General features: G+C 43.6%; 1 pseudogene; it reads left to right on the top strand.

Moving 5' to 3' along the window:
* Positions 1 to 11,626: 11,626 nt before the first annotated feature.
* Positions 11,627 to 12,217, top strand: LOC147948241 (putative lipid-binding protein AIR1 pseudogene; annotated as a pseudogene).
* The last annotated feature ends 255 nt before the right edge of the window (positions 12,218 to 12,472 follow it).

Genomic DNA, 12,472 nt, shown 5'->3' with positions numbered 1-12,472 from the left:
CGCACCAATTTTAAACCGCTAAACCAATCGTTCAAAACGCTTAATAACGCTTAAAACCGCAATCGCCCGCTTCTGCAATCTCCCGCAACCGCAACCGCAACCGCAGCGTTTGAACCAGTCAAGCCCTAAGTTGAGGTATAACTAGAGGGAGAAAAACAGTTTGTATTACAAATAATAAGAACCATTGGATTGAAACTATTAGTTAAAATTCAATGGACAAGATTTTCTGTCATATTTTTTTTTCTATTCTTCACTTTTTTTTTCTCCTACTCTCTTTGTAATCACTTTATTTAATTATTTTGATATATATTTTAGATTTTGTTTTTATGATTGATTACAATTTTATTTTTTCTACATTTGAGATCCATTTTACTATATTTAAAATAAATAATTATAATATATATTATCCAATTATAATAGAATATTTGTTGATTGCTATGTGGATGCTAAAAATGTCTTATTATGTGGATACTTATTTGTGGATATTATACTTATTCTAAAATCAAGTGCACATGGACAATGAGTTATACACGTCCACTAAAAACTACTTATGTTTTGGTGAAGTAGTCATTGTTAACTATCAAACAATGTTAACCTCATCATATCTCCAAAAAACCTAAGCATGAAACAGTTCATCATATCATATCCTAACCTCTAAACAGAAACCTCTGAGCTCTAAGTCCTAAACCCTAAACCTCTAAGCCCTACACCCTAAACCCTAAAGCCTAAATCCTAAACTATAAACCTTAACCTTAGATCATAATAATAATCATAAATCTAATTTCATAGCAATTTTAACAAATGTAGCCAAATATGAAGATCTTTTACTAGAAAACATGAAATTAACCTACCTCAACCTGTAAACCCATAACCTTAAATTAGGCCAAATTTTTGACTACTTGCATTACATTCTTTATAAATTTCCAAATTTATTGATATTGTTCGCAATTATATGGATGGTTAACATAACCATGCATAGATGAATACTTATTTTGGCTGACCAGATAAAAAACAATATGAATACCTAATTAATCAAACAACTTGTAGTTTGGTAAAGTAGTCATGGTTAACTATCAATTGATTTTACTCTTTCATGTCCACAAAATCAAGTCCACATGGATGAGTTATACACATCCACAAAAAAACTACTTATGTTTTGATGAAGTACTCATTGTTAACTATCAAACAAATTTTAACGTCATCATATCCCCGAAAAATCTAAGCATGAAGCCGTTCATTATATCCTATACTATACCTCATACCCTAAACCTCTAAACCCTAAACCCTGAACCCTGAACCCTTGACTCTAAACCTTAAACCCTAAACCCTTAACCCTAAACCCTAAACCTTAAACCCTACACCCTAAATCTTAAATCCTAAACCCTAGAGTCTAAACCCTAAAGCCTAAATCCTAAACTTTAGACATTAACCTTTGATCATAAACCATGATCATAAATTTAATTTCATAGGAATTTTAACAAATGTAGCCAAATCTGAAGATTCTTAACTAGAAAACATGAAATTGACATACCCCAACCAGTAAATCTTAAACCTTAAATTAGGCCAATTTTTTGACTTCTTGCCTTACATTCTTTATAAATTTCAAATTCATTGATGTTGTTCACTATTATGTGGAGGGTTAACATGCATAGATGGATACTTATTTTTGGATGATCAGAGAAAAATCATATGAATACCTAATTAATTTAAAAAATTGTGGTTTGATAAAGTAGTCATGGTTAACTATCAAACGATTTTTGAAACAACCGACCTTTTTTTTTTTTAATAATAGATAATAAATATAATATATTAAAATAAACTACAGCTAGTGGTCCCATACCCACTAGCCACCTAACCACAACACAATCAACAGCGGAATAACATAATCAATATCCAATAATAAACCAATAATAAACCAATATTATCTCAATACCAAACAACAAGAAACATGAAACCAGCAACCTAGCAATGTTTCTAATGACTCAACTCTAGCACCCTAGCAAATGCCAGACAACATCCAATCGAGTCCCTAGAACATCCTCCTCTTCATTGCCTTTGATTCCACGATCACACTTTGCCTTTACCTGCACCACAAACACAAATTGAGATGCATGAGTATTTGATAAACACTCAGTGAGGCAATCCTCCCATCTAGTGGGCTATACACACAAGCAATAAGATCTCTACATGCCACAAACAACAATCAATAAAACAAACCAGGCAATATACAAAGCATGCAACGTCCATCGTAACTGAACAAGGGGTGTCGACCGACACCAGATGGTGTCGATCGATACTGAATATCTGGTGTCGACCGACACCAAACTGGTGTCGACCGACACCCTGCCCGACACTCCCGAAAACCCTAGTTTGCATCGACCGACACCTCCACATGGCATCGTTCGACACTCGCTAAAGTCCCGAGCCGTCCTCGCGTTGGTGTCGACCGACACCCCAACTGGTGTCGACTGACACCGATGCCGAGCAGCGATTTCCCTCGATCAGAAACTCCGAATCTCGCCTCCAAGCTTCTCCAATCCGTTCCTTGCACTCCCAGAAGCCAAACCCAGCCCAGACAGCAACGAAATATCATAGAGAACTCAAAGAAACAACCACATAAGCACCAAATCACATAGAATCTAGAGATCTTAGCTTAGATAAGCCATGGTCATGCACTCACCTCTTTGCAGGAAGTTTCTGACCAATAAGGACGAATCCCTCACTCCTAGCAAGCTTCTAGCACCTTCCCAGCCTCCAATCTCTCAAGAACAGCCAAGAAATCTCCCAATCTCACTCACAATCTCAAGAACACTTGTTTTCTCTCTTTTCCTCTTTTTCAAACAAAAACGGCGACCACAACCTCTGGAACACGACCTAGGTCGTTTCCTTCCTTTAAAGACCCGGTTCAATGGTTTCCTTAAACCAAACCGAACCAAATCGATTAAAAACTCATTCCGATCGAACCGAAAAATAAGTGGTGTCGACCGACACCCCCTTGGTGTCGATCGACACCCATCCCCAAAAACCAATTTTTGGTTTGCGGATGTTACAATTCTCCCCCACCAATCTAGATTCGTCCTCGAATCTCGAACAACCATCAGTCAAGGACTCCCGTGCAACCGTCTCCACGGCCTGCACTCCTCCGACCGATCTACAGAAGGTCACCTCTAGGCGATAGACTCACGCTCCAGGCGTCATTTGCTCTTGACTTTTTGGACTTTCCTTTACTCATAGGCCTAAACCTTGAGTTTTTTATTGGCTCCTCATCAGACCTAAGTCTGCATGCCAAATGATATAAGGAAAAATCCAAACTCGTCTCTCGGGTTGCCACCCTACAGCGCGCCCCCGTATCGTCATCCGGAGTCGGTATACCAACCATACTCCCGAGCCACAAAGTCTCTGAAAATGGCAGTACTAGGAGAACCTAAGTCCCCCAAGAGTCGCGAGCAAACAATTCTGAACACGTCTGAGTCCTATCCCTATCCAGGTTTCCTTCCCGTGGCTCGCGTAAAACATCTCAATGTCTTACCAACCACATATTCCCACACCGGGATACCCCATGACCGCACAAGGATCATATATACGCCACAAGGGCCGCCACCAAGGCAAAACAAAATGTCCTCACGAGGACCGCCACCAAGGCCAAACAAAATTTCCTAAAAAGGACCGCCACCAAGGCCACTCGTCCCCAAAGGACCGTCACAAAGACCGTCTGTCCCGAAGGACCGTCACAAAGACCATCTGTCCCGAAGGACCGTCACAAAGACCATCTGTCCCGAAGGACCGTCACAAAGACACTCTGGCTAAACAGCCCGCCACAAAGGCCAACAAATGGCTAAAAGCCCGCCACAAAGGCCTCACAATTGGCTAAAAGCCCGCCACAAAGGCCATACAATGTCTAACAATACCGCCACACACAGGCACTCTGACTCAAAAGTCCGCCACAAAGGCACAAAAGCCCCTCCCAAGGCTTCCCACCGCTAAAATGGACAAAATTCTGACTCCCGCAAAACTTTCCATATTTAACACTTTCCATTTTTGGAAACTCCTCTTCACAACCCTGCCTCACGGAAACTTTGTACCCCAAACACCACCTCATCTTGTTACTGAGTCGCACAACCAACCACCCCAAGCGACCGAGTAACAAGAGAGATGGGCTGGAATACTCCATTCCCGCTCCAGCCATGGATTACAGATGGGACCAGGCTAAACAAGCTCAAGTCGCGGCTTGCTTCTCATACCACTTCTTGAACCTTGCCTTCATCTTTGCCTCAGGCTCCCAAGTCTTTTCCTCAACACCATCACAGTCCCACAGGACTCTCATCAAAGGAATCTTCTTCTTCCGAAGTTCCTTGATCCTCCTCTCGAGAACCCTCTGTGGTCTCGCCTCCAAAGTCATGTTAGGCTGAAGATCCTCAGGAATCTTAGCCAACACCTCCTCTCCCTCACGGAGACACTTCCGCAACATAGACACATGGAAAACCTTATGGAATGCACGCATCACCTCAGGTAACTCCAATCTATATGCCACTGGTCCAACCCGCTCAATCACCCTGAATGGACCCATATACCTCGGACTCAACTTAGTCTCTGACAATGACCTGTTCGGACCCCGCAACATCGCCATCTTGAGGTACACTCTGTCTCCCACCTGAAACTCAAGATCTCTCCTCCTCCTATCTGCATAACTCCTCTGCCTATCCTGAGCCTCCTTCATGTTCAGCTTGAGAACCCGAATCTTCTCTGAGGTCTCCTGAACAAAACTAGCACCAAACATGCTCCTCTCCCCCACCTGAGTCCAGCATAATGGTGTACGACATGGCCTCCCATACAAAGCCTCATAAGGAGCCATCTTAATACTCGCCTGATAGCTGTTGTTGTAAGCAAACTCTACCAGGTTCAGGTGATCTGCCCAATGGCCACCCCAATCCAACACACACATCCTCAGCAAATCCTCCAGCGTCTGGATCGTCCTCTCTGACTGTCCATCAGTCTGGGGATGATAAGCTGTACTCATATGCACCTTAGTGCCCATCTCTGCCTGAAACGCCTTCCAGAACACCGAAGTGAACTTGGAATCCCTATCAGACACAATGCTCGCTGGCACCCCATGCAACCTGACTATCTCCCTCACATACTTCTTAGCCAAGACCGCTGCTCCATCAGTCTTCTTAATGGCCAGAAAATGTGCTGACTTGGTCAACCGGTCCACAATGACCCAAATAGCATCAAAGGTCCGTGACACTGGCAATCCCACCACAAAATCCATAGTTATCATATCCCACTTCCACTCAGGAATGGGTAAACTCTTCAGTAACCCGCCAGGAACCTGACGCTCAGCCTTCACTAGCTGACACACATCACACCTCGAAACCCAACTAGCTACATCCTTCTTCATCCCGACCCAATGATAGTACCTCTTGAGATCACGGTACATCTTAGTCGCTCCTGGATGAATGGACAACTTGCTCGCATGAGCCTCTCTCAGAATCTCCTGTCTCAACTCCTCATCCTTGGGCACACAAACCCGACCGTGCACCAAGATAGTACCATTATCTGAGACCTGATACTCTGAATCCACATCCTTAGAGACATTCACCAGCCCCAAATCCTTCTCCTGAGCCAACCGCACTCTACTAAGAAGATCTGCTCTATCTACTGCTTCCAAACCCAACGGTTCCTGTGAAACAGCACATAAGCTCAACGCACTGATCTCCCCTACCAGAGACTCCATCTCCTGCTCCTGAGCCGAAGCTACCCTCTTCCGACTCAGAGCATCTGCAACAGTGTTAGCCTTTCCAGGATGATAGGCTATCTCCAAATCATAATCTGCCACAAGCTCCATCCACCGCCTCTGTCTCAAATTCAGCTCAGGCTGAGTGAATATATACTTCAGGCTCTTATGATCTGTAAACACCTGTACCTTTGCACCATAAAGATAAGACCTCCAAATCTTCAGGGCAAAAACTACAGCACCCATCTCCAAATCATGGGTAGGATAGTTGCCTTCATGCACCCGCAACTGCCGCGAAGCATAGGCAATCACCTTCCCATGTTGCATCAGAACACAACCCAACCCAACTCTAGATGCATCTGTATAAACCACATAGGGTTCTCCCTGCTCAGGCAAAGCCAACACTGGCGCAGTAGTCAACATCTCCTTCAGGCTTGTAAAGCCTTCCTCACACTCTTCTGACCAGACAAAAGGAACATCCTTCCCTGTCAACTTAGTCATAGGACGTGCTCTGCTTGCAAACCCCTGCACAAATCTCCTGTAGTACCCTGCCAATCCAAGGAAACTCCTGATCTCTGTGGCATTCTGCGGTCTAGGCCAATCTCTGATAGCCTGAATCTTCTCTGGATCTACAGAAACCCCCTCTGCAGAAACAATGTGACCCAGAAAGCCCATCTCACGCTGCCAAAAACTACACTTGCTCAACTTGGCAAACAACTTCTGCTCCCGCAGCTTCTCCATAACTGCCCTCAAATGCACTGCATGTTCCTCAGGACTCTTAGAATAGACCAGGATATCGTCGATGAAAATGATGACAGATACATCCAGAAACTCCTGAAACACACTGTTCATCAATCTCATAAACGCTGCTGGCGCGTTAGTCAATCCGAAGGGCATCACCACAAACTCATAGTGCCCATATCTCGTCCTGAAAGCAGTCTTCCTCACATCTGCCTCATCTATCGGTATCTGATGATAACCCAACGCCAGATCTACCTTGGAGAACCAAGTAGCACCCCTCAACTGATCCAACAACTCATCGATCCTAGGAAGAGGATACTTGTTCTTCACAGTGACCCGGTTCAAACCCCGATAATCAATACACAACCTGAAACTCCCATCCTTCTTCTTCACAAACAACACCGGCGCTCCCCACGGTGATACACTAGGACGGATGAATCCCTTACTCAACAAATCTTCTAGCTGCTTCTTCAGCTCTGCCAACTCTGCTGGAGCCATTCTGTAAGGAGCCTTGGATAACGGTATCGTCCCCGGTTCCAGTTCAATGGTAAAGGGATCCGACCGAGATGGTGGTAATCCCTGCAAAGACTGAAACACATCCTCAAACTCTTCCACTACTGGAATACCGCTAACCGTAGACTTCCCCACTGACTCTGGCATAGATATAGTAACCAGATAGGCCTCACGGCCCTTTTCGATCATCTTCCCAGCCTGAATGGCTGAGATCACGAGACTCCCCGAAGTCGGTCTAATACCCTGAAAGACCAACTTCCCTCCTGAACGCTCAAACTCCACTCTACTCCGATGGCAATCCAAATGCACCCTATGCCGATGCAACCAATCCATCCCGAGAATAACATCATACAGCTCCACTGGACTGATAAGCAAATCTGCTGGCCACGACTCTCCTGCGATCTGAATATCAATTCCTCTAGCTCGTCCAATCACTCTCAGGAACTCGCCTCCCGCAACCCTGACAACTCCTGCACGCTCTCCAGGATCCTCGCTGATCCCCGCACACTCTGCACACTCTGGAGTAATGAAGCTATGCGAAGCTCCAGAATCAAACATAACATGGGACTTAAACCCGCCCACCAACAAGGTCCCTACACAAACTTCATGTGTTGAGAACCTAACACTTTATCACAGGAAACATATACAATCTGAACCTACTAAAATTCACAAAGTTTAAGTACCAGAAAAATATACCTGTGATCGCCCCGGCACTGGTTCCACCAGTCTCAGCTGTCGTGTAAACCCGAGGCCCCTGCTCAATCCGTGGCACCTGCTGTCCACCATGCTGCACCTGCTGCAACGCTGCCACGGCTGCCGGCTGCAACTTGGGACAAAAAGGCCTGATGTGCCCTGTCTCCCTACAGTGATAACATACCCGAGGTCCTGTCGACGGAACACTCCTCTTGGGACAACTAGCAACCCTGTGATCTCTGCTCCCACAACCGAAGCAACCTGCACCACTCGGCTTCTGCGTAGCCTCCCACTTCCTCTTGGTTCCCTGAGCATGCCTACCGCCCCTGCTAGAACCACCCTGCTGCTGAGCCTTACTAGGCTGAACTGCTGGAGTAACCGACACTGACTGTGCCCGGATATCCTCCTCAATCTCTGCTGCAGTCTCAACCAGCTCTGCACGCGTAGCATAGTACCTCCCTCTACAATGAACTCTCAAATCATCCCGTAGAGCTCTCATGAACCTCCTGACCTGAGCCTCCTCAGACTCCATGGCCCGACCCCCATAACATAGAAGTCGACTGAACTCCAAGTCCAGCTCCCGCACTGACCGCGTCCCCTGAGATATCTGAAGGAACTGCACCTCCAACCGGTCCAATGCCTCCCTAGGAAAATACTTGCGGTTGAACTCCAAGACGAAGTCAGCCCAAGTCATCTCCCTCTGCACCCTCCTAGCAACCACGGATCTCCACCACAACTCAGCATCACCACCCAAAAACTAGACCCCTATGTCCACCCAAAACTCCACAGGACATCTCAGAGTATGGAAGTTACGTTCCACACTCGTCCTCCAAGCATCCGTAGCTGTAGGATCTGTACCACCCAAAAACCTCTCAGTGAACAGACCCTTCATCTCCTTGAGCATAGCCAAATAACGTCCATGCTCTCCCACATCCGCAACCACTGGCTGCCGCTCCTCCGCCACCACTGGTGGCACTACCTGAGCCCGAGCCGGTACCACAGGTGGTAACCGCTCTAACACATGTGCTAGCAAAGCCGCAACGTCAACACCAGGGACTCCACCCGCTGGGACCCCCACACCCAGGACCCTAACATCACCGGCCACTGGAGCATCAATACCGCCCCCTCCTGCCACACTCACGGAATCCCCCGGAACATCCTGCGACTCGCCAACACCCTCAGCTGTCACACTCTGGTCCTCGGTCTCACTAACCACTGGGGGTCTACCCCTACCACGACCACGTCCGCGACCACGTCCGCGTCCACGACCTCGACCAGTCACAGCATCCTCTCTAACCATCTGCACTACCATGAACAGAAGGCTAAGCAAACAATTTCTATTATAACACAGAAACATAAACTCACCGTGGAATCACACACTCGGCTCGAAGAGGATGTTCTAGGACTTCATACCACACACAATTGACTAACTCACATAATCAATCAAGACATGCAATCCCAAACATCTACAACAGAAACCTAGTGAACCCAAACCTAGAACCGTAAGGGCTCTGATACCAAAATGAAACAACCGACCTTTTTTTTTTTTTTTTTAATAATAGATAATAAATATAATATATTAAAATAAACTACAGCTAGTGGTCCCATACCCACTAGCCATCTAACCACAACACAATCAACAGCGGAATAACATAATCAATATCCAATTATAAACCAATAATAAACCAATATTATAGCAAGGCAATATCTCAATACCAAACAACAAGAAACATGAAACCAGCAACCTAGCAATGTTTCTAATGACTCAACTCTAGCACCCTAGCAAATGCCAGACAACATCCAATCGAGTCCCTAGAACATCCTCCTCTTCATTGCCTTTGATTCCACGATCACACTTTGCCTTTACCTGCACCACAAACACAAATTGAGATGCATGAGTATTTGATAAACACTCAGTGAGGCAATCCTCCCATCTATTGGGCTATACACACAAGCAATAAGATCTCTACATGCCACAAACAACAATCAATAAAACAAACTAGGCAATATACAAAGCATGCAACGTCCATCGTAACTGAACAAGGGGTGTCGACCGACACCAGATGGTGTCGATCGATACTGAATATCTGGTGTCGACCGACACCAAACTGGTGTCGACCGACACCCTGCCCGACACTCCCGAAAACCCTAGTTTGCATCGACCGACACCTCCACATGGCATCGTTCGACACTCGCTAAAGTCCCGAGCCGTCCTCGCGTTGGTGTCGACCGACACCTCAACTGGTGTCGACCGACACCGATGCCGAGCAGCGATTTCCCTCGATCAGAAACTCCGAATCTCGCCTCCAAGCTTCTCCAATCTGCTCCTTGCACTCCCAGAAGCCAAACCCAGCCCAGACAGCAACAAAATATCATAGAGAACTCAAAGAAACAACCACATAAGCACCAAATCACATAGAATCTAGAGATCTTAGCTTAGATAAGCCATGGTCATGCACTCACCTCTTTGCAGGAAGTTTCTGACCAATAAGGACGAATCCCTCACTCCTAGCAAGCTTCTAGCACCTTCCCAGCCTCCAATCTCTCAAGAACAGCCAAGAAATCTCCCAATCTCACTCACAATCTCAAGAACACTTGTTTTCTCTCTTTTCCTCTTTTTCAAACAAAAACGGCGACCACAACCTCTGGAACACGACCTAGGTCGTTTCCTTCCTTTAAAGACCCGGTTCAATGGTTTCCTTAAACCAAACCGAACCAAATCGATTAAAAACTCATTCTGATCGAACTGAAAAATAAGTGGTGTCGACCGACACCCCCTTGGTGTCGATCGACACCCATCCCCAAAAACCAATTTTTGGTTTGCGGATGTTACAATTTTAATCTTTCATGTCCATAAAATCAAGTCCACATGGACGATAAATTATACACGTCCACTAAAAACTACTTTTGTTTGGGTGAAGTAGTCATTGTTAACTATCAAACAATTTTAACCTCATCATATCCCCTAAAAACCTAAGCATGGAACAGTTCATTATATCTTATACTAAACCCTAAACACAAAATCCTAAACTTTAGATCCTAAACTATAATCAGAAATTTAATTTCATAGCAATTTTAGCAAATGTAGCCAATATGAAGTTTTTTTACTAGAAAACATGAAATTGACCTACCCTAACCTGTAAACCCTGAACTTTAAATTAGACCAAAATTTTGATTTCTTGTATTAGATTTTTTATAAATTTCAAAATTTATTGATGTTGTTCTTAACTGGTAAAAAAATATTTGAAAATTATATTACTGGTTTTTGTGCTAGAAACACTTGGAATCCGGTGCCTCAATCTTTTGAGCTTAAGAGAAAGATTTCATTGAAAAAACTCTATAACTAAAATTATCCATCTAAACATGTCCACATATTCATGATTTGTATGATATAAATCATATAATACACCATTTTGCTTATTTCATTTAGAAAAAAATTCTGCTTTTCTCTAACAAAATTTTTATAATTTTGTGCCTACACTTTCCAACTAACAAAAAATATATATTTATTTAAACAATGAAAGAGAGAGAAAAAATGAAAAAGAAACATGTGAATTGGATAATTAGAGAAAGATTTATAATTTGATGGTATTTTTGCAAATAGAGTTATAGTGAAATGATATGATAGTAGAAAGTGTGTTATCTGACAAATATTTTTGAAAAAAATGTGTTAGAGTGCAAATATTCCTATAATTTATTACCACCAAGGCACCAACTAGGTTGTACGTTCGTTAAAATTATAACCATATACTTTTAGAGATTACCAGCTCATTTGAAGAATGATGAAAATTAAGTTTTTTATTAATAATCGAATCTTATCTTTTAAAAAAAATTAGTCAACTCATCGGAACCTTCACATTTGTCTCCTAGTGAAAACCTTCACATTTCTCTCCTAATGAAAACCCTATAAATACCAACTAACCACTTAACATTTCTCTCCACCAATCTCAAACAAACTTAAACTCACTACTACTTCTTAAGCCTTTTGAAGTCCACAAAACAAATGGCTCCAAGAACCTCCCTTGCACTCTTCCTTTCCCTCAACCTCCTCTTCTTCACTTACACCACTGCGACCACAGGGACTTGTCCTGATAATACCCTGCAGGTCGCTCTTTGCGCAAATGTGCTCAAGCTAGTGAACATAACATTGGGAAGCCCACCTGTACAGCCATGCTGCACTCTCATCCAAGGCTTGGCTGACCTTGAGGCCGCAGCCTGCCTCTGCACATTGGTCAAGGCTAACGTTCTTGGACTCAACCTTAGCCTTCCCATCGATCTCACCGTTCTCCTCAATGTTTGCGGTAGAACAGCTCCAGCGAACTATCAGTGCTTGTAAGTTGAACACTTATAAATGAATGAATCATACAGTTGGTGTTTTGTTTTATTTACGTTCTCATGCAATAATAATGGATAATGGGGTTGTGTGTGTGTAATCGGCAAGTTTGCACTCCTTTGTTTCATTGTTCCTCCACTTCCTGTTTGTAACTTTGTCTTACGGATATGATTAATAAAAGTATGAATCGATGTCGTTGTTTATATGCCTATCTTAAAAACCAAGGTGACATTATGCTGTAATACTATATATATATATATATATCACTACAAAAACATGTCATTATTAGTATTTCGTTCTAAACATTAAGACATCTAACATCATGCTGACAGAAAGTTAACTGATTAATATAAGTATCAAACTAGACAAGATATCATGCTATGTTTTACACCAAGGTGCTGTGACTTACCATTATACACTTGTTTTATTATCATAAATATATACAAATTGGTGATACC

This window comes from Camelina sativa, chromosome 2 (genome assembly GCF_030686135.1).
Source record: "Camelina sativa cultivar CO46 ecotype springtype chromosome 2, ASM3068613v1".
In the NCBI taxonomy this organism is placed as follows: Eukaryota; Viridiplantae; Streptophyta; class Magnoliopsida; order Brassicales; family Brassicaceae; genus Camelina; species Camelina sativa.
The sequence above is the reverse complement of the archived record's forward strand: the minus strand, read 5'-3'. Positions and strand labels throughout refer to the sequence as shown.